Source organism: Peromyscus maniculatus, chromosome 2 (assembly GCF_049852395.1).
Source record: "Peromyscus maniculatus bairdii isolate BWxNUB_F1_BW_parent chromosome 2, HU_Pman_BW_mat_3.1, whole genome shotgun sequence".
Taxonomy (NCBI): Eukaryota; Metazoa; Chordata; class Mammalia; order Rodentia; family Cricetidae; genus Peromyscus; species Peromyscus maniculatus.
This window is the reverse complement of record NC_134853.1, coordinates 66,404,367-66,426,942: the sequence shown is the minus strand read 5'-3', so window position 1 is coordinate 66,426,942 and position 22,576 is coordinate 66,404,367. Positions and strand designations below refer to the sequence as shown.

General features: G+C 45.1%; 1 long non-coding RNA gene across 1 annotated transcript; it reads right to left on the bottom strand.

Annotated features, from left to right (window-relative positions):
* Positions 1-10,880: 10,880 nt before the first annotated feature.
* LOC143271617 (uncharacterized) lies at positions 10,881-22,273 on the bottom strand. Its single transcript, XR_013048820.1, has 4 exons — positions 22,177-22,273; positions 19,929-19,985; positions 12,083-12,214; positions 10,881-11,310 (listed from the first exon to the last, which is right to left on the bottom strand). It is a non-coding gene; the product is annotated as an uncharacterized LOC143271617 (long non-coding RNA).
* Positions 22,274-22,576: the final 303 nt, after the last annotated feature.

Sequence of the window (22,576 nt, the reverse complement as noted above, 5' to 3'; positions counted from 1 at the left end):
AAAACCCCACCAGTGACACCCCCACTGTGTTCATCTGGAATACCCCTTTGTTACTGGGGCGAAAGGACAGTCATCTCAGAAGAAGGATGGTTTCAGTGTCTGTTGCCTATAAATTAAAGTGTTAGGTTCGCCTGTCTCTGGAGGGTCCCTCTACCTCCGATTTCTCCGTGAAAGGCACAGAGCTGAGTGCTGTGTTAAACAGAAGAGCAAAGGCAGGCTGGGAGCAAACCTCAGTGGTAGAGAGCTTGCCAGCAAGCATGAGGACCGAAGTTCAAGCCCCACCTACTGAACTTTGCACCCCAGCCAGCTGTGAGCTTTAGACTGATATGTGTCCCTTATTCTGTGCATAGGGAATTCTGTATCCCTGGGAGAGGGGGAGAGGGGGGCGGAGGGGAGGGGGAGGCAGCACATCTGCCATCAAAATGGCTGGCTGGAATGAACAGTAATATACGTGGACGGAAATTGATGAGAAAGACCGGGCATCCTTTCAGATAGCCCTCTTCCTAGTCTCTTGCCCACCTCTCTAGTCCTGTTTATTTGTTCCTCATATTTCTGAGAAGATAGGAAAAAAATAGAGGAAACAGAAAGGTAATTTCTGCTCAACAACAAAAAAATAAATAAAATATTTGATAATTTAAGTCAACATTTTTATCCTTCTGAACAGCCTCTAGCCTATTACCTTCTAGATAATAAAACTGAAAACTCAGTTTTCCTCATGATTTTTCATTCTAGAGAATGCATTTTAATTGGATCAGCACATGGTAAGCCTACCAGAGTTCTGTCATAATTTGTACTTACACATAACAAAAATATTCCCATGCCCACCCTAATGACTCAGCCTTGAACTCAAGTCAGGCCTGAGGAGAGGAGATAAAAGTGCCAGAGTCTCCTCCGGGGGAAAGCACCTCACTCATCCACCACGGTAGCTTTCCACCCACATACAACTCTTGGCTATTGGTTGCTAGCCAAGGATGGCTGAGGGTAAATGGTCCTCTGATGATTGCCAGGCCCCAGAGTATCAGGGACGCCACAGCAGGGGGAGAGGATTTCTGTCTAGAATTTCATCTCCCCATCCCACTCTCTCTGACAGAGTGAACCCACAGCCAGGTGGGAATAGCAAAGGAGGAAAAAAGGAAGCCTGGAGGTAGGGCAGCATGTGGTTCCCTGCACAGAGCAGGGCCTTGTGCATCAAAGCAGAATACAGATGGTCTTCCAAGTAATTAGAGAAAGTAAATCCACAGCAATTTGATCTTCATACAGCCCTGCTGTGAGGGGAGGGAAGAGGAGGGAAGGAGCTTTGAAAGAAAGGGAAAGAGGAGAGAGAAAGAGAAAGCACACGATTTGGATCACCAGGTCTGTTTTGCTTGGGCAAACTACTGCATCTAACCTTCTTTCTCAGAAAGAGTGTAGTACCCCATTGTCATTTCATAATTGTCGGGGTTTCATTTTTGTCTCTTCCTGCAGCTCCACTCTCTATAAAAGGGCCCATATAAATACTCTCTCTCTCTCCATACACACACACACACATACACACACAATCTTTCTCTTTCTGTGTATGTAACTTTAGGAAACTAGAGACAGATATTTGCTGTGTACCTCTGACTGGCCTGAAATTTTGTAATCCTCCTGCCTCAGCTTCCCAAGTGCTCGAATTACAGGTGTTTACAACCATGATAAAATAGACATTTTCTCTTATGGGTAATTAGAAATAATTACTTTAACTGAAAATCCCAGCACTCGGGAGGCAGAGACAGGTGGATCTCTGTGAGTTCAAGGCCAGCCTGGTCTACAGAGCGAGTTCCACTACAGCCAGGGCTACACAGAGAAACAAAACCAACCAAACAAACAAACAGTCAAGTGTGGTGACTCATGCCTTTAATCCCAGAACTCAGAAGCCAAAGACAGACAGATCTCTGAGTTGGAGGCTACACAGAGAAACCCTGTCTTGAAAAACCAAAAATAGTTTTGTTTTGTTTTTTAAACTGGGCATGGTGGCACACACCTTTAGTTCCAGCACTTAAGAGACAGAGACAGGCAGATCTCTATGAGTTCCAGGCCAGCCTGGTCTGCATAGTGAGTTCCAGGTCAGCAAGGACTGTGTAGAGAGACCTTACCTCAAAAAATAAAAAACAAACAAACAGAAAGTCTTTAAAAATTAGGCATGGTTGATAAACTATTACTTTGGAAGCTAAGGCAGAAACTTTGTGAGCTTTAGGCCAACCTGGATTATATAGTGAGTTCAAGATGACCCTGGGCTAAATATGGAGACCCTATCTTTTTCGCTGTTGTAGTTGTTTTGTGGATTTTTGTTTTTGTTTTTGCTTTTTGAAGACAGGGTTTCTTTGTGTAACAGCCCTGCCTGTTCTGGAACTTGCTCTGTAGACTAGACTGGCCTCGAACTCAGAGATCTGCCTGCCTCTGCCTCTCAAGTGCTGGGATTAAAGTGTGTGACACCACTGCCCAGCTGGGGACCCTGTCTTAAAATAAACGGGGAGACTGGCTGGAGAGATGGCTCAAGATTTCTGCTTGATTCTGACTCAATCAAGTTCGTTAGGAGTAATGATGGTGCACAAGAGATGCCTTACCAGGTAAAGCCACCAAGAGTGACACTCTGAGTTTGATTCCTAGAACCTACATTGTGGAAGGAGGGAATTGTCTTTAATTAGTTCTAATGAGATACTCTTTTTTTTTTTTTTTTTTTTTTCAAGACAGGGTTTCTCTGTGTAGCTTTGCGCCTTTCCTGGGACTCACTTGGTAGTCCAGGCTGGCCTCGAACTCACAGAGATCCGCCTGCCTCTGCCTCCCGAGTGCTGGGATTAAAGGCGTGCGCCACCAACGCCCGGCGAAAGAGTGAGCATTCTTTTTTTTTTTTTTTTTGGTTTTTCGAGACAGGGTTTCTCTGTGTAGCTTTGCGCCTTTCCTGGAGCTCACTTGGTAGCCCAGGCTGGCCTCGAACTCACAGAGATCCGCCTGGCTCTGCCTCCCGAGTGCTGGGATTAAAGGCGTGCGCCACCAACGCCCGGCGCGATACTCTTATTGATAAATGTTGATGGAGAATTTATTTGGGGTCATTTTTTTTTTCCTTGGGGGTGTATTCTATTTAGCCCAGGCTAGCCTAGATCTCTTGTTCTTTCCTCCAAAGTGCTAGCTAGCAAACAGATGTGTCTCATAATCTCAGCTGTTCTGAAGTATCTAGTGTCAGACAAATCCCTTGGGCATGGCCACGGACAAAGAGGCATTATGAAGATCCAGAGCGGCATAAGGCTTAACATAATGGCCTGTGCCTAGGACAACGTCTTGCTTTGTGATGGGCCATTTCTGTATTGATCCCACCATGACAGACAGTGAACTGTGTCCCTAAACCAGTGTTTAGGAAAAAAAAATTGGGTTGGACAACTATTTGGTTTTGGTCCTGCCTCTGTCATTTACTCACTGGCCTTTTGTTTCCTGACCTCTGCCTGACCTCTGAGGCTGGAATCTCCCCTTTCAATGGGGATTTTTGAAAGCCTCAAACCAGATACTGCTGTCATGGTTTTTAAAAAAGCATTAAGGCTCAAAAAAAATTATATTTAAGCTGGGTGGTGGTGGTGCACACCTGCATTTTTTTTTCTCCCCAAGGAAGGCTTTCTCTGTGTAGCCCTGACTGTTCTGGAACTCAGAGACAAGGCTGGCCTCGAACTCACCGAGATCTGCCTGCCTCTGTCTCCCGAGTGCTGGGATTAAAGGCATGTGCCACTACTGCCCTGCTTGCCATGTTCTTCGTATCTCACATGAAAACCCAAGCATGCACCAGAACAAGAAGGTGTCACATGAGGTGGCACACGCCTTTAATCCCAGCACTCGGGAGGCAGAGGCAGGTGGAGCTCTGTGAGTTCAAGGCCAGCCTGGACTACAGAGCGAGCTCCAGAACAGCCAGGACTACATCGAGACCCCCGTCTCTCTAAATAAATAAATTAAATAAATAAATAAATACATACATACATACAGTATTAAGGGTTATAAGAGGGAACTGATGTGATTTACCCGCCTTCTCTCCCATCAGTCCTTTGCATTTTGTAACAGAACTGATAATTAATCCTTTATCCTAGATTCTTACTCCAGCAAAAAGAAATTAGAGACAGAAGGTGACTTCAGAAGACACCAAAAGAGCATGAACAGAAATAGATTTAGGGACCATGATGAAGCCAGTTCACCGAGGGCATGCCCACATTCTTAGACCCCAGGAGGTGTGGTGGCTTGAAAGAAAATGGTCCTCAGCACTCATAGGGCGTGGCACTATTAGGAGGTGTGGCCTTGTTAGAGAAAATGTGTCACAGCAGGTAGGGGGTGGGCTTTGGGGTCTCAGGTGCTCAGACCAGGCCCAGTGTCTCACTCTGTCCCTGCTGCCTGCTGATGCAAATGTAGAACTCTCAGCTCCCTCTCCAGCACCATGTCTGCCTGCCATGCTCCCCACCATGACAACGACGGACTAAAGCGCTGAACTGTAAGCCAGCCCCAAATAAATGTCTTCCTTTATAAGAGCTGCCGTGGTCATGGTGTCTCTTCACGGCCATAGAACAGTGACTCAGGCAGGAGGTGTCCTTTTTTGTCGCTTAGTACTTTATAAAGGCCTCTGGCCAACTGAATCATCTATGATGCTGAGTTCCCAGTCAGCCTGTGTCAGGGCAGAAGAAGATTAGCTGCTGCACCCATGTAGAGGCTTTCAGGAGTAGTTGGGACTGAATTTAAGTCCTTAGTCTTGACTGGAGTACTGGGTAGTTTTATTGTTGTTTGTTTGGGCAACATGACACAAACTAGAACCATCTGGGAAGAAGGAACTTCAGTTGAGAAAATGCCTGCATCAGACTGGCCTGTAGGCGAGCCGATGGGGCGTTTTCTGGATTAATGATTGATGTGAGAGGGCTCGGGGCTGGAGGAATGGCCCAGTGGTTAAGAGCACATACTGTTCTTGCAGAGGACCCAAGCTCGATTCCCAGCACCCACAATAGGCAGCTCAAAATTGCCTGTATTTCCAGCTCCAGGTGACCTGGTACCTCTCTGTGCTGTTGGGTTTTGGCTCTTTTTGGAGGGTCTAAAAACCAACTCTGACAACAGAGGCTTATTCTTAATTATCAATGGCCAACCTTAGCTTGGCTTATTTCTAGCCAGTTTTTCTTTCTTTTTTCTTTCTTTTTTTGTTTTTTTTGAGACAGGGTTTTTCTCCTGGATCTCACTCTGTAGACCAGGTTGGCCTCGAACTCACAGAGATCCGCCTGCCTCTGTCTCCTGAGTGCTGGGATTAAAGATGTGCCCCACCACTGCCCGGCATAGCCAGCTTTTCTTAAATTACCCCATCTACCTTTTGCCTCTGGGCTTTTCTTATTTTTGTAAATCTTACTCTTAACTCCATGGCTTGCTGTGTAGCTGGGTGACTGGCCCCTGGAGTCCTCCTTCTTCTCTGGCTACTTCTTTTTTTTTTTCCTCCAAATTTCTCCTTCTATTTATCTCACCTATCCTTTCTCCTACCTCACTATTGGCTGTTCAGTCCTTTTTTAGACCATCAGGTGTTTTACACAGGCACAGTACCACAGCTTCACAGAGTTAAACAAATGCAACATAAACAAAAGTAACACGCCTTAAGATAATATTCTATTACACCTCTGACCACACCTCCCCACCACATGCAAATAAGTAACAATTATTTTATTTTATTTTTTTATTTTTTGAGACAGGGTTTCTCTGTAGCCCTGGCTGTCCTGGAACTCACTCTGTAGACCAGGTTGACCTCAACTCACAGAGATCTGCCCTTCTTCTGCCTCCCAAGTTCTGGGACTAAAGGCGTGCCTGCCTGACTCTTCCCTCATTCTTTTGACATAGGTCCCTAGTAGCCTAGACTGGTTTCAAACTCACTAAATGGCTGAGAATGACCTTGAATTCCTGGTCCTCTTGCCTCCATTTTCCTAGAGCTGGGATTATAAACAGTCACCATCACGCCAACCTTTTGTTGTTTTCTAAGGCCTGGAGGTTCAGCTGTTCTATCAAGACTTTGAACACTTCTATATCCTCTAAAGAATCACGTTAGCTACAGTCAGGTCCTGTTACTTATGATCTGATCATAATACTATGATCACAACTATACCACTTTGGAATGTGGATTAGTCTGAGCTGGAGACAAATGAAAATTCACAGATGAAGAAGGACCATGTTGGAGCTTCTCTGAGCCTCCCAATAGCTGGGGTTATTATGTAAGAAGTTGCTGATATTACATGTTTTATTACCCTCCCTTTATTTTTCTCTTTTGAGACAGTGTTTCCTGTAGCCTGGGCTGGCCTTAAATTTTCTATACAGCAAGCAGAGAATGATCTCAAGACACTATCTTGAAAACCAAAAGACAAACAAACAAGTCCTGGGAAAGTGGCTTAGTAGTAAAGAGTGCTTTCTACTCTTAGAGGATCTAGGTTTGGTTTCCAGAACACACATGGTAGCTGCTCACAACCCTCTGTAACTCCAATACCAGGGGATCTGACATCATCTCTGGCCTCCTTAAGCACCAGGCATACATATGGTGCATACCCATATATACAGGCAAAACACTCATATATATAAAACGAAATTAATAAAAATCCTTAAATAAGGAGGCGACCCTGATTTGATCTTCCTGGAGAACAACTGGCATAATCAATCTTGAAATGTTTATAAGCATTGACTGAGTCAGTACTTAGATATGGTTCTAGACTAGAGGCTCGGCTCAGCTCTTACCGAGCCTGGTACATTTGCATCACTGTGAGCACTGTGGCCGAGAAATAAGGCAACAGAAAAAAATCATTACCTGAAGCAGGCAAGGAGTCCACAGGGATTATTTCTAAAGTAATTCTGTCCCCAAAGGAAAGATGAAGATTTTACTGGCAGAGTCTGCATATTCATATAGGGAAGCACTTTGGGAGTGGGGGCATTCTTGAACTTGTTTAGTTTAAGGTGAGGTTTAACAAGGAAAAATGGCAGGTACACTTCAGGGCATTCTTGACTCAAGGTCATTATTTTTCTTATCACTGGCACAAAATCCCTGGCAGAAAAAACTGAAGGGAAAAGAAGTTTATTTCTTCTCATGGTTTCAGAGGTTCCAGTGTTATTGGTTGTCTTTGTTTTTTTTGGGGGGGCCCCACCACCCAGCTCCCAAATAAATCACAAATGGAGGTTTATCCTTAATTATAAATGAACAGCCTTAGCTTGGCTTGTTTCTTGCCAGCTTTTCTTAACTTTAAATGATCCCATCTACCTTTGGCCTCTATTCCTTTTATCCTTCTCTATTCTTTCTTTGTTTCTTGCTCCATGTCTGGCTGTGTAGCTGAATGGCTGAGTGGCTGGGTGGCTGACCCCTGAAAGTTCTCCTCCTTCCTCTCTTGTTCCTTCTTCTTTCGTCTCTCAGGTTTCTCCTTCTGTCAATTGTCTCTGCCCCAGCCCTGCCTATCCTTTCTCCTGCCTCACCATTGGCCGTTCAGATCTTTATTAGCCCATCAGGTGTTTTAGACAAGCGCAGTATCACAGCTTCACAGAGTTAAACAAATGCACCATAAACAAAAGTAACACACCTTAAAATATTCTACAGCATTCTGGTATATCATGTCACAGAAGGCATGGTGGCTAGGACAGCTGTGTCCATAGCAGTGAGAAGCCTCTAGTGATTGGAAGTTTGTCTTTTTAAGGTGCATCCAAAAGTCCTGAGGTTGTAAAAGAAGGGAATACAATCAGTGGGCAAGGTCAAAGATACAAAAAGAAGTCAGTTGGGGCAATGCCTGGGTCACCCTTGGTAAGTGGTAGTCTGGTGATTTGAACAAAGGCATTGTAAAAGCTGGTAGTTGGTATTGCATTGATTAAGGTGGCCCCGAGTCTCAGTTTCTTTTCCTAATGTGATAAAATACTCTGACAAAAGCAACTTCAGGCCAGGAAATGGTGGTGAACTCCCTTAATCCCAGCACTCAGAAGTCAGAGGCAGGTGGATCTCCATGAGTTCAAGACCAGCCTGGTCTACAGAGCAAGTTCCAGGACAACCAGAGCTACACATAACCTGTCTTGAAAAAAAACAGACAAACAAACAACAACAAAACTACTTCAGAGAGAAAGGGTTTATTTTAGCTCTTAGTTCAAAGCACAGTCCATCATGGTGGGGAATCAAGCTTGAGACAACTGGTCACCTCATACCCACTACCAGGAACAATGAGGGACAAATGCAAGCAAGTGCTCAGGTTGTCTTCATTTTATTCAGTACAGGCTCTCCTGCCCAGAGAATGGTCCCATTCACAATTACAGTGGGCCTTTCTGTTATTTATTAAGCGGCACTGTTTACCATGGGAGAAAAGCCACGAGGCACAACAAAACCCACTATAAGAGTTTATTAAGGGAAGGGAACAGAAGGGGTGTGCATAGGCCTATGGAATGACTGCACAGGAAGAGAGGGAAGGAATAGGTGGGACCCTCTTTTATAGGTCCCCTTCCCCCGCACATGCGCATATGGGCTTACATAGCTATGCCATGCATGCGCATAGATTACTGATCACGCTACATGAAAATTATGTGATCACACAGCACATGGATTACGTAGGACGTAAGTTCCTAGGATGACTAAGCATCTTGCCTGGCTGCTCACAGTGGTCATGTAGCTGGGGGAGTGGCTAGGAATTCTAACACTTTCCACATCAATTAACATAATCAAGAGAATCACCCACAGGTAGGCCCAGGAGCCCTTCTCCAAGGCAATTCTAGATCCTGCTGACAGTTGACAGTTAACATTTACCATCATGCTACAAATCTTGAAAATGCCTCAGTTACCCCATGCCCTCCCCCCCCTTTTTTGAAGATTTATTTATTTATTATGTATACACATGCCAGAAGAAGGCACCAGATCTCATTACAGATGGTTGTGAACCACCATGTGGTTACTGGGAATTGAACTCAGGACCTCTGGAAGAACAGCCAGTGCTCTTAACCTCTGAGCCATCTCTCCAGCCCCATCCTCCCCCCTTTTTTAAGACAGGATCTCATGTATCCCATGCTGACCTCAAACTATGTAGTCAAGATGACCTTAAATGCCTGATTCTCCTGCCTCTACCTCCAGAGTGGTGTTAGCTGCACAGGCTGCACTACACTCCTACACACATTTTGTGTAGTGCTAGCAGTTCTTTGTAATGCTAGGCAAGCACTCTACCGACCTATCCCTAGCTTCTCAGTTACTCTAAGACTCTTGATGTCCTGGGAGAGGATTAGACATTTTAGATTACTACTTCTTGTGTGTACTGAGTGTGTTTATGTATGCGTGTGAAGTGTGTGTGTCAGTGTTCCTGCACCTGCGTGTGCGCTTGCATCTGGAGATTAGGGGGTGGATGTCCTGTGTATTTCTCGATCACTCTCTGCCCTGCTTTTATTTGTTTGTTTATTTGGAGGCAGACTCTCGCTAAACCTGGAGCTCACTGATTCACGTAGGCTGACTACCTGGCAAGCCCTAGGCATCTCCATCTCCTCCTGCTCAGCCCTGAGATTGCAGGTGCGCTAACACACCTGGCTTTTTACATGGATGCTAGTGATCAAAGGTTTGTGTTCAAATGTTTGTGCAGCAAGTGCTCTACTAACAGAGTCTGCTCCCCGCCCACATGAACACTTCTTTTATTACCATTTTGTTGTTGTTTTGAGACAGGCTCTCATTATATAGCCCTGGCTAGCCTGGAACTCACTATGTAGACCAGGCTGGCCTCAAACACACAGAGCTCTATCTGCCACTGCCTCCCTAGTGCTGGGATGAAAGGGATGGGCCACTGTGCTGGGTTACATTTTTATTTATTTGTTTGTTTGTTTTATTATTTGGAGATGGGGTCTTCTCTTTATTATGTGGCTCTGGCTGTCTTGGAACTCATTATATAGACAAAGCTGGCCTTGAACTCACAGAGATCCATCTACCTCTGCCTTGAGAGGGCTGGGATTAAAGGTGCCCACCACTAGATGGACTATTTTTTTATTTTAAAAAATTGTTTATACAATAGATTTTGATTATATTCTCTTCCCCAACTATTCCCAGATCCTCCCCCATTTCCTACCCACTCAACTTTATGTCCTTTCTTGCTAAAACACACACACAAACACACACACACACACACACACACACACACACACACACACACACACACACATTTTTTTTTCCCAGACATGTTTTCTCTGTGTAGTTTTGGTGCCTGTCCTGGATCTCGCTCTGTAGATCAGGCTGGCCTCGAACTCACAGAGATCTGCCTGCCTCTACCTTCCGAGTGCTGGAATTAAAGCCCATGTGCCACCACCACCCAGCCCACCCACACTTTTTTTAATGATAGAAATAGCAGCACTTAATTAAGAGGAAAGAAAGGCATTCTTAGGGTTGGATGTGAGCTAGTGTACTGGGAAAAGACAGATATTCCAGAGCCAACAATAGGGAAATTTTGTTTTATTTCCTCTGCATAAACACAGGTTCAAGGAAGTTGGGCCTTGGGAGCTGGGGAGGGGTGTGCCCTGAACCTCTCCAGTAAGCACAGACCAGGCTCAGGGGTGAGTGGCCACTGCCTGGGCATCAAGGTTCTCTACAGACCATGGGGTGCCTTGTCCCCATTGTGGGTAAGGACTCCCCAGAGCAATATATGGGAAGCAGGCAAGTAAAAGCAGGGTGTGGCTGATAGGCCACAGGACCCACTGACCCTCTCCAGTGAATGTGGCTGTAGTCATGGCAGACAGAAAAAGGATCACACTGTCTTCCACCTCTGATGCAGACTTTAGTGTTGTGATTGGACAAGCTGCAGTTAATGCAGGAAACTGTTATGGACAAGCATCACCACCCATTTAAAGACGTGGAAGAGAGAATAGACTCAAACTGAAACTCAGCTGTACACACCCACCTTCTATTTATTTATTCTTTGAGACAGGCTCTCAGGTAGCCCTGCTGGCCTCAACCTCCTGATGCTCTTGTTTCCAGTGAGTGCTGGGATGACGAGAGTACCCCACCACCCTCAGCTTTGCTTGCCCATTTTAAAATTTAAAATTGTTTTGTGAGTGCCACAGTGTGCATATGGAAACCTGAGGACAACCTGAAGAATTCAGTTCTCTCCTTCAACCGTATGCGTCCCAGGAATGGAGCGAAGGTCATCAGCCTTGGTGACAAATACCTTTACTTACTGCGCCATCTTGTCCAAGCCTTTAAATGCCCATTTTTGGGAAATGTATTTCTTTGGTAGAAAAATATTATTGAATACCACTGCTGTAGTAGATCCCCGGGTTCAACATGGCAGCTTTCACATTATAACCATAAAGATGAAGTAGCTGGAGGCATATGTGATCAAAATAAAAGCAAGAAAAAGACTATCTTACAAAGTGTGTTACTCTTAGAATATTCCTCAGCAATTGATAGGACATCTATATTTGTGTGTTCGAGACCATGTGTCAAGGTGTTTGTATAGAGTCAAACTAAGAGTCCCGTGTAGTCTGCCAGGCTTCTGTGACAAGTGCCTTTACCTGCTGAGGCATTGTAGTGGGTAGCCATTCCAGCTTTGGTCTGGAAGTTCCAACCTCCATTGAGGCTTCCATAACTATCACACCTACAAGGCGGGGCCAAGGGAGGGCCCTAGGGAGGGCCCTGAGACCCTGGTCTCTTGCTGCTGGGAGCCTGGACCGCTAGAGGCAGACCGAGGAGAGTTCTCCAGAGAACACGCCGGACTGCGCTGCATCTTTTCCAGAACCTGCCACCTACCTATCCCTTCATTTGTAAACTACCCACTAAATAAATCTCCCTTTTAACTACCTGGAGTGGCCTTAATAATTTCACCAATAAGGCATCTCATTGGTCCTTGTTTTATTTTGAGTCTGGGTCTCAAATAACCTCTGATAGCCTGGAGTTTTTTCTGTAGACCAGCACCAACATTAAACCTGGAGTGGTGGCACATGGCCTGCATTTTCAGCCCTGAGGAGGTAGAAGCAGGAAGATCAGAAGTTTGAGGTCATCCTTAGCTACAAGTTCTAGGACATCCTGGGCTACATGAGACCCTTTCTCAAACAAATGCAACAAATGAGCAGACAAAGAGTATAAAAGTTTTACCTCTTCATTTTCTCACAGTGAGATTGACAAACAGGAGAGTGAGTAAACAAGGAACCTCAATAACTCAGAAACTCGGGGCTGGGTTTAGCTCAGTGGCACAGTGCTTGCTTGGCATGCATGGAAGCCTTAGTGCTGCAAAAAAATAAAAGGAGTAATAATAATAACAACAACAACAACAAACTCTAATTGCCTATGTGTAGATAGACGTCCCAAATAATGACACAGAGACTTATTATTAATTATGACTGCTTGGCCTTATCTTAGGTTTGTTCCCAACTATCTCTTAAAACTTAAATTCCAGCCTGGCCTACAGAGTGAGTTCCAGGATAGGCACCAAAGGCTACACAGAGAAACCCTGTCTTGAAAAAACTTAAATTAACCCATTTATATTAATCTACGTTTTGCCACGTGGCTTGTTACCTCTCCTTAGTATGTATGTCTGACTTTCTTTGGGTCTGGCTGGAGAATCTCCACCTCTCAGATGCCCACCCTCCAGTTCCTCTCCCTCCCCAGAATCATGCCTATCCTCTCCTGCCTAGCTATTGGCCATTAAACTCTTCAGTGCCTTAGGCAGGTGAGGAAGGACAGATACATCTTCACACAGTGTGATCAAACATCCTGCACCTGTACTTATAAATCCTGCCAGTGTGTGCTGTTCCAAGCCATACATTAACAAAATCTGTGCTCTCAAAAGAGTTGAAGTTGTGGATAAAATATTTCAGGTCCTACCCAGATGTTCAATGTGGGGCACCTTACACTTCTTGAGGCCAGTGTTACTGGGTTTGGGATCCGGCTCATTTGTTATCTGGCAGTACACTGAACTCAGATTGTCAGGCCCGGCAGCAGGCACCTTCACCTGCCAATCCATTTTGCTGGCTTCCTCTTTTTGTTTCTGTTTTGTTTGTTTGTTTGTTTGTTTGTTTTGCTTTACTTCTGTAGTGCGGAGGTGAGAAACTCAGGGCTTCTGGATGCTGGGCAAGCACTCCACCACTAAATCACATCTTAAGTCCCTTTTATCTTATTTATTTATGTGGAGACCTGGTCCAGGGTGTTATGTAGCCCAGGTGGGCCTCCAATTTACAATGTAGCCAAGGATGGCCCTGAATTCCTAACCCTCCAGACTTTACCTCCAGGGTTCTGGAAATGCAGATTTTTGCTACAGTTTGTTTGTCTGTTTTGGTTACTTTAAGACAGACTGTCCTAGCTGGGCAATGATGGTGCATACTATTAATCCCAGCACTCAAAAGGCAGAGGCAGGTGGGTCTCCCAGCCTGGTCTACAAAACAAGTTCCAGGACAGCCAGAACTGTTAAACAGAGAAATTCTGTCTTGAAAAACAAAACAAAACAAAACAAAACAAAACAAAACAAAACAAGCCGGGCGGTGGTGGCGCACGCCTTTAATCCCAGCACTCGGGAGGCAGAGCCAGGCGGATCTCTGTGAGTTCGAGGCCAGCCTGGGCTACCAAGTGAGTTCCAGGAAAGGCGCAAAGCTACACAGAGAAACCCTGTCTCGAAAAACCAAAAAAAAAAAAAAAAAAAAAAAAAAAAAAAAAAAAAAACAAAAAAAAAGGGCAGACTCTCCTTATGTAGCCAGACTGGCCTGGAACACTGACCTTCCTGCCTCAGCCTCCAAAGTGCTGGGATTACAGGAATGTGCCATTAAACCCAACTACATTAACCTTAAATATGCTGTGCCCCAGGGGTCTCAGAAGTATTCCCAAGGTGGGTGAGGCATTACATCCCCATGCCTCAAAGGCCTCTAAAATATCTGCATCATGTAAGAAATAACTAATAGGAGTCTTTTGTATCAAATACTATAAATTGTAGCAAGTCTTCCTCTGTACCACCAGCCAGCTCCCAAAATAATGACACAGAGACTTATTATTAATTATGAAAGCTCGGCCTATAGCTTAGGCGTGTCCCACTAGCTCTTATAACTTAAGTTAACTCATTTCTATTCATCTATATTTTGCTCTGTGGCTTTTTACCTGTCTTCCATCTTGCACCTCCTGTTTCCTCTCCATGCCGTCTGGTGTCTCTACAGTGCCTAGATTCATCTCCTCTTCATCTCTCCCTGCCCAGAAGTCCCACCTAACCTCTTCCTGCCTAGTTATTAGCCATTCAGCTCATTATTAAACCAATCAGATGGCACCTTGGTAAAGACACAGCTTCACAAAATATTATTCCACAACATTTCCCCTTTTTTGTCTAAATAAAAAAGAAAAATTTGCCGGGCGTTGGTGGCGCACGCCTTTAATCCCAGCACTCGGGAGGCAGAGCCAGGCGGATCTCTGTGAGTTCGAGGCCAGCCTGGGCTACCAAGTGAGCTCCAGGAAAGGCGCAAAGCTACACAGAGAAACCCTGTCTCGAAAAACCAAAAAAAAAAAAAAAAAAGCTGTACTAGGGGCTGGAGAGATGGCTCAGAGGTTAAGAGCACTGGCTGCTCTTCCAGAGGTCCTGAGTTCAATTCCCAGCACCCACATGGTGGCTCACAACCATCTGTAATGAGATCTGGCACCCTCTCCTGTATACATAATAAATAAATCTTTAAAAAAAAAAAAAAAAGAAAAATTTTAACTCTAACACAATAAAACTATAAACAATAAGAACAATTATCAGATATTGTCGAAATAAAAGGGAAAGGTTTTAACTCTAACATAGTAAAGCTAATACAATAAGAACAATTATCAGGCAAGAATTACATTCACAATGTCTAGTTGATTTGTATTTGGCAGATTCAGAGAAAATACTCCATTATCTATACTATCTCTGTGAGTTCAAACTTTTGTATCTAATTCACTTTTTCTTTTTTTTTTTTTTTTTCCGAGACAGGGTTTCTCTGTGTTGTTTTGGTGCCTGTCCTGGATCTCACTCTGTAGACCAGGCTGGCCTCAAACTCACAGAGATCTACCTGGCTCTGCCTCCCGAGTGCTGGGACTAAAGGTGTGGGCCACCACCACCTGGCTAAAATCTGATCTTTGTTAATTTTGATGAGAACCATAACTTTTTGTTTCCTGTGGAAACAAAGGCATAACCTCTCTCCCAACGCAACATATTTTTGACTTCCATTCTTAAGTGAAGACATTCTTAAAATATATAGGTTGGTTTAATTTAGCAGTTTCCATAATCCAATGTCTCTCAGCAGCTATTGTTTTTTGTATATTAGCTTTAAAAAAATTCAAAGTCAACAAAGCACCATACAGAATCCAGACACCCTATGTACCCATCATTATGTGGCTTATTTTTTTTCATATTACTTTACTCTTTAAAAACTTTATTTTTTTAAATTATTTTTTGTATGACTGTCTACTCCCATTTTCTTTTCTTTCTTCAGCATCTAACCACATTTTTAACATACTGTACCTTTTTAGAGTTCTTTGTGTGTCTGGACCTAGCTTTACTGAGCGCCTGCAGTGTTCTCTGACTACGTTGAGATAAATCTTAAACTGCTATGCCAGCTGCCACGTGGCCTAGCTTAGCATATGGAGCTGGCACATGGCACTGGTGGCTGGCTCCAGCCCACAGGCAGTGGCCAGGAGCTGCGCCTCTGTATGCTGAACACTGGCCTGCCTGAGAGACTGTCGGACTAGAAAGCCACATCCAGCGACTTGTCCAGAACCTTTCTTAGCTTTCTCAGGCCCTGTTTGGATATTTGAGCTCTATGTTGGTTGCAATATGTAGTGATTCTTTCTCTGTACCACCAGCTAGCTCCCAAATAATGACAGAGAGACTTGTTATTGTTATGCCCCCAAAAGACCACCACGGAAACCAAATCCCGTATGTAAAAGCAAAGAGCCTTTATTTTCTCTCTAGGGCTTGGTCTGTCTGTCTCACACAGAGGTGGGAGAAGAGAGCCCTGAGTCCAGGCAGAGTAGGGTTTTTATCATAGCAGAGGTTGGGGTGAGGGGATTTCCAAGGTTCAGGACCCTGATTGGCTGACAATTATCTAGCGGTATCTGTAAAACAAAAACAGGTGTGTGCTAGACTCAGGGACATCTGTCCACCTTATCTAATGGTTGGAATGTTTGGGGTGTTAGGTACATCCCCATTCCTGGGTGGATCCCTGGGTGGGGTAAGCTTATGGCTTTTCCTGGGTCTGGGTGTTGCCTGCCAGTAAGCCTGTCACAGAAGCTGTGTCTGGGCCCCTAAGCCTGTCATGGCAGCTGTGTGGTCAAGCTGCTTTGGGGCCCCTCCATAATTATTAATTATGAAAGCTTGGCCTATAACTTAAGCGTGTCCCACCAGCTTTTATAACTTAAGTTAACCCATTTATATTAATCTACAATTTGCCTCATGTTTTTTTTATTTCTGTTCATCTTGTACCTCCTGTTTCCTCTCCATGTCCTCTGGTGTTTGTCCCGCCTAGATTCATCTCTTCTTCCTCTCTCTTTGCTAGGAAGTCCCACCTAACCTCTTCCTGCCTAGCTGTTGGCTATTCAGCTCTTTATTAAATCAATCAAAAGGTACCTTAGCAAAGACACATCTTCACAATCTACAAAAAGATTGTTTAACAACAATAAATCTTGTGTTGCTGGAGGGCTTCTCTCCAGCTTCCACCAAGCCCCGCAGTCCCACAATCCACGTATAAAATAATCACTCAGACACTTATATTACTTATAAACTGTATGGCCATGGCAGGCTTCTTGCTAACTGTTCTTATATCTTAAATTAACCCATTTTTATAAATCTATACCTTGCCACATGGCTGGTGGCTTACCGGCGTCTTTACATGCTGCTTCTCCTGGCGGTGGCTGCAGTGTCTCTCTCCCCTTCTTCCTGTTTCCCCAATTCTCCTCTCTCCTTGTCCTGCCTATACTTCCTGTCTGGTCACTGGCCAATCAGTGTTTTATTTATATAGATCGATATCCACAGCAATCTTGTGTTTAGGACAAGGAATTAAAATGTTCTTACCTCCCTCACCTTCTAAGACTTTTATACAAAAAAAAAAATTAAGATTTATTTATTTATTTATTTATTATGTATACAGTGTTCTGCCTGCATGTGTCCCTGCAGGCCAGAAGAGGGCACCAGATCTCATTACAGATGGTTGTGAGCCACCATGTGGGGTGCTGGGAATTGAACTCAGGACCTCTAAAAGAGCAGTCAGTGCTCTTAACCACTGAGCCATCTCTCCAGCCTTATATAAATGTTTTAATACTACCTACCCAGGAAGCCTTTACTTAGAGAAATGCCCACTGCTTTATTCTTGGAATGTGATGGCCTGGAACAGTGACACATTCCCCCTCTCCCTTGACTTCCTGTCAGTTCTTTTCTTACTAGTCAATGGAATAGGATTTTGAAGTCTGAGGGCAGCTACTGGGGTAAAGACACAGCTACCTACCACCTGAGTTAGAATAAAAACCAAATGCACTTCCTGTCTCTGCCTAGAGGGTGTTGGGATGAAAGGTTCTGCCACCATGCCTGGCTCAATTTTTATAGAATTTTTATTTCCCTGACAAATCCAAGCCAAAGATAGTGGTTTTTCCTGCCCACCTCAGAGGGCCAGACCTCTTGGCTCACAGGGATAGACCTCCTTTGGGTAGTGCTGCTTCTGCCTGTTTGTTTACGTGAAGGTTTCTGGGACAGACCACAGACACCCTAGGGGCTGCGTTTCTCTCTTCTTTTTGGAGAAAAGGAACAGGGCAATTGCATTTACTTATTTCATTCTGTCAGCAAAACAGAATTTCCTTTGCACTAAACAAGTGCCTTGGACTTTGCACCTGAAGACTGGCCGTGACACTGGAGACTTTTTGGTGTATGTGGACATGGATCTCAGACTCTTAATGCAGGACTTGGGACCTGTGCTGAGCCTGTGGATTCAAGGGACATGTCATGGCTTTGTTGTTGCTGTGTGTGCCACGTCCTCCCTTCCCTTGCTCATGGGACATGGTACCTTTTTATTGTTTAATCTTGTGTGTATGGGAATTTCAACATGCCAATGCACCATGTATGAGTGCCAAAGGAGGCCAGAACACCATGTCAGATCTCCTGGAGCCTGAGCCACAGAAAGTTGTGAGCCGCCGTGTGGGTGCTGGGGATTGAACCCGGGTCCTCTGGAAGGGCAGCCGTGCTCTTAACCGCTGAGCCGTCTCTCAAGGCCCTCGTGTCATCTTTCTTAGCTCTGCTGCCAGTGCTGTCCACTCACCAAATGTGCAGTTTACTGTTGGCTATTTCTATTCTCTTGGGGGCCGCCACCCAGCTCCCTGATAAACCACACACACAGGCTTATTCTTAATTATAAATGCCCAGCCTTAGCTCGGCTTCTTGCTAGCCAGCTTTTCTCAACGTTAAATTATCTTGTCTATCCTTGGCCTTGGGTCTTTTATCTTTCTCTATTTCTGTATACCTTTCTTTGTTTCTTGCTCTGTATCTGGCTGTGTAGTTGGGTGGCTGGGTGGCTGACCCCTTAAATCCCCCCTCCTTCCTCTCTGGTTCCTTTTTCCTTCTCCTCCCAAATTTCTCTATTAATTCTTTCTGCCAGCCAGCCTTGCCTATCCTTTCTCCTGCCTCGCCATTGGCCATTCAGTGCTTATTAGACCATCAGGTGTTTCAGACAGGCAAAGTAACACAGCTTCACAGAGTTAAACAAACGCACCATAAACAAAAGTAACACGCCTTAAAATAATATTCCCCAACAGTTTACAATTGAATAAGAAAGAACAGAAGGATTTTCTTTCTCAGAGAGATATGCAGAACTTGGAATATGTGTATAAAAATATATCTAATATATATAATGCTGACTTAAATCAAATTTCCCTGATGTCTTAGTTAGGGTTTCTGTTGCTATGAAGAAACACCACGACCATGGCAGCTCTTAATAAGAAAACATTTAATTGGGACTGGCTTACAAGTTTAGTCTATTTTCACCATGGCAGGAAGCTGAAGAGGGAGCTGACAGTTCTACATCCGGATTGGCAGGCAGCAGTAAGATAGTGAGACTCTGGACCTGGCTTGAGCATCTGAATCTCAAAGTCCACCCCCAGTGACACACTTTCCCCAACAAAGCCACACCTACTCACGCACAGCCACACCTCCTAACAGTGCTGCTACTCCCTATGGGCCTATGGGAGCCATTTCACCGTGTAGCCCTGGCTGTCCTGGAACTAGCTTTTTAGACTAGCTGGCCTCCAAACTCACAGCGATCCTCCTGCTTCTGCCTCTCAAGTGCTGGGATTAAAGGTCACCACTGCCCGGTAGAAAATCTTATTTTTATACAGCTCAAGCTAGCCAGTGAGCCTAGCCATATCAGCAAGCTCCAGGTTTGATTGAGATCCCTGCCTCACTGAACAAGGTGGAAGAGTCACGAAGGATGATTTCCAACATCAGCCTTGGGCCTCGATGTGCCAGCACATCCATGGGTATCTTCGTTACTTTCCTATTGCTGGGAAGAGACACCATGACCAAGGGGGAAAAACATTGAATTGGGGGCTTGCTTACAGTTTCAGAGGGTGAGCTGATGACCGTCATGGCATGAAGCAAGCCAGCAAGCCAGCAGGTATGGCGCTCAGCAGTAGCTGAGAGTGAGTAAAGGCGTTCACCACCACTGCCTATGTAGCTGAGAGTGAGACTGGGCCTGGTATGAGCTTTTGAAAGCTCAGAGCCCACCACAGTGACACACCTCCCCCAACAAGACCACGCCTCCTAATCCTTCCCAAACAGTTCTACCTATTAGGGACCAATCATTCAAATGTATGAGCCCATTCTCATTCAAACTGCCACAATAGGCACATGAACACCCATGAGTCCACACTTAAAAACATGCACATACACACACATAATACACATGTACTATGTACATACTTATATACATACATATTGTAGGTAGCCAGGCATTGTGGTACATACCTGTAATCATAGTTACTTGGGATGCTTAAGACCGAAGGATGGAAAGTTTAAGGCCAGCTTGGGAGACAAAAACAGTACTTTTTAAGGAAGAAAAGCCAAGCCTGTTTGTAATCCTAGCTCTCAGAGGCTGAAGTCACTGGAGTGCCAGGAGTTCAAGGCCAACCTGCCCCACAGTATGAGCCCCTCTAAAAACAAAACAAAGAGCGAAGTCTAGCTTAGTTGGCAGAAAGTTTGCCGAGCATACACAAGGCCCTGGGTCTGATCCTCAGCACTGTATAAACTGGGTTCGGCTGCACATGTCTGTGATCATAGCAATAGAAACACAAAGAAAGGAGGGTCAAAGGTTCAAGACCAGCCTTGGTGACAGAGGGAATTGGAGTGTAATCTGGCCTAGAGAATCAGGGGTGGGGGGTGGGGGAGGGAGAAAAAGGAAGGTCAATAAAAAAGTCTGGGTTGTGGCTCAGTGATTGTGTTTTCCATGCAAGAAGACTTAGGTTTGATTCGTATCACTGAAAAAAAAATTATTGTGAGGCTGAAGGCATAGTTCAGTGGTAAAGAACTTGCTGAGAATAAGAAAGGCCTTGAGTTTGAGCCCCCGGCCCAACAAGCAATTACGGACTTTCACTCTTCTGAGTGGGCCTTTGGTCATTTCCACAGAGACGATGACCTGTGGTGTGGTTCTGGTGCTGATCCTGGAATGCCGGTGTGCAGGACAACTTACAGAATGGACCTGCACCAGTGCCCCGTGTGCCCTAACGTGGGTGAAGACACCAAGATCCCAGCCCCACTCAGCCTGAGCCTAGAGATCCTCTAAGGATTCCAGATTCTTGTCCAGTGGACTCCTGGGTCATCCAGAGCATTGTGAGGCAAGACAGAACCAAAAAATGAAGCTACCGCTACCACAGCCCTGCCCATTCACCATGTGTTTATCTCTGAAGGGACAGGACGACTCGAGACAGACGGGACTGCCCTTCCCAAGGTGGTATCAGGGGTTGGCTGCAGTGCTGATGTGGGATGGTGGCACATCATTTCAATCTGGAAAATCAATCAAATCTTCTTGTAGGCAGAACTGCAGATGGGCCAACACAGTTCCCTGGAGGTGTGAGGCCTGAAGCCTGAAGGGACCAGCAGGTAACTGGGCACCACAGCCTGAGGCCAGTCAGGCTCAAGCAAGAGCATCCTGCTTCCTCCAAGGGTTTCTTTGCCTGAGGAAAGTGGAAGCTGGCACTCACATTCCTTCAGGATCTTCAGAAAATGGAGGCAAGGGTGATCCTGAAGCCCTACCCACTTAGTCTGGTGACCAGTGCCAGTCCAAACTATACTGGCATGCCAAAAATGACCACTCTCTTTTTTGTGGTTCAGGATTTCACTCCTTAATGGAGACAGACCCTGGGCTCCAAGAGAGAGGCAGGCGACGACATGAATTATAACATTGGGCCCATTTCCTGAAGCACAAGTACTGTGTAACTGTGACAGCAGATCTTGGGGACCTAAAAGGGGTGATGCTGAATGGAAAGAAAGTGACCTGCCAGTCATGGTGGAGCATACCTTTCTTTCCTGCAATGTGGAGGCAGAGGCAGGTGGATCTCTTTAAGTACCAGGCCAGCCTAATCTACATAACATAGTGAGTTCCAAGCCAGCCAAGACTACATACTGAGACTCTGTCTCACAAAAAAGGATAGAAAGAAAAAGTGACTTGAGGTTCAGACAGGAGTCAGGATGGAGAGAGGGCCAGAGTAAGGAAGAAGTGGAGAATGGAATCTGAAAACTCCGCAAGTGTGGGGTGACCTATGCCACAGGTGTGTGAGGCAGCCGGGGTTAGCTTTGGTAAGGTACTTTGACAGGGGAAAGTTTGACCATACTGCTGTGGCTTTCTACCCCAATCCATCTTGAAGCAGCGTGAAGTAGGATTCTCTGCCTCCCTCACAGTGTCCAATCCTGTGTGCCCAGTGATAGTTTGTGAGAGAGTTGGGAAAATGTGCTAAAAGTTAAGACAACTAGTTTCAGGAGTAAAAACTGTTATCAGAGCTGTTAAGAGTCTTGGGCCTTGGCAGCCTTAACAAACTAGGCTGGGCCACTCATTCTCAACAGGCCAATTAAAAAGACAAAGTTGAAGTGAAAAAAAAAAAAAAAGAGCAGAGATATTTCAACTAAGATGGCCACATTGGAAAGAACAATGGCGTCTAGTGACATTCTCTACTCCAAGTCTATCTCCAGGGTTCCGACAAGTGGTTTAGTTTAAGCTTACACAGAAGACAAGAGGTATGCCTAAGTAAGCATCCTTTGTCAAGGTGTGGTCGCATCCATCATCGGTTCATTTCCAGTTTCTCCGGTAATGTAGTCTGACAAGTTTTCGGAACTGTGAAGTATCTTTCCTGGAGTCAACTCCTCTGTTGGCTGCCGTCTGTGCCCTCGTCTTTTCCTTCTCCCAACACGAGACTCCAGGGAAACTGCGATCTCTGGAGAGTCCAGTGTTTTAATAGTCTGATTACAAACGGTCATCCATCAGGGTCTCTGGAATATCTTTAATCCAGCCAGGATGGTTAGAGGCCCGAGATTGGAAGGGATGGATATACCTACCGGCAGCGAGACAGCTCATGCTTACTTCCGCATGCCAGAGGATGAGCTGGCTGGAGTCGGAAATGCCC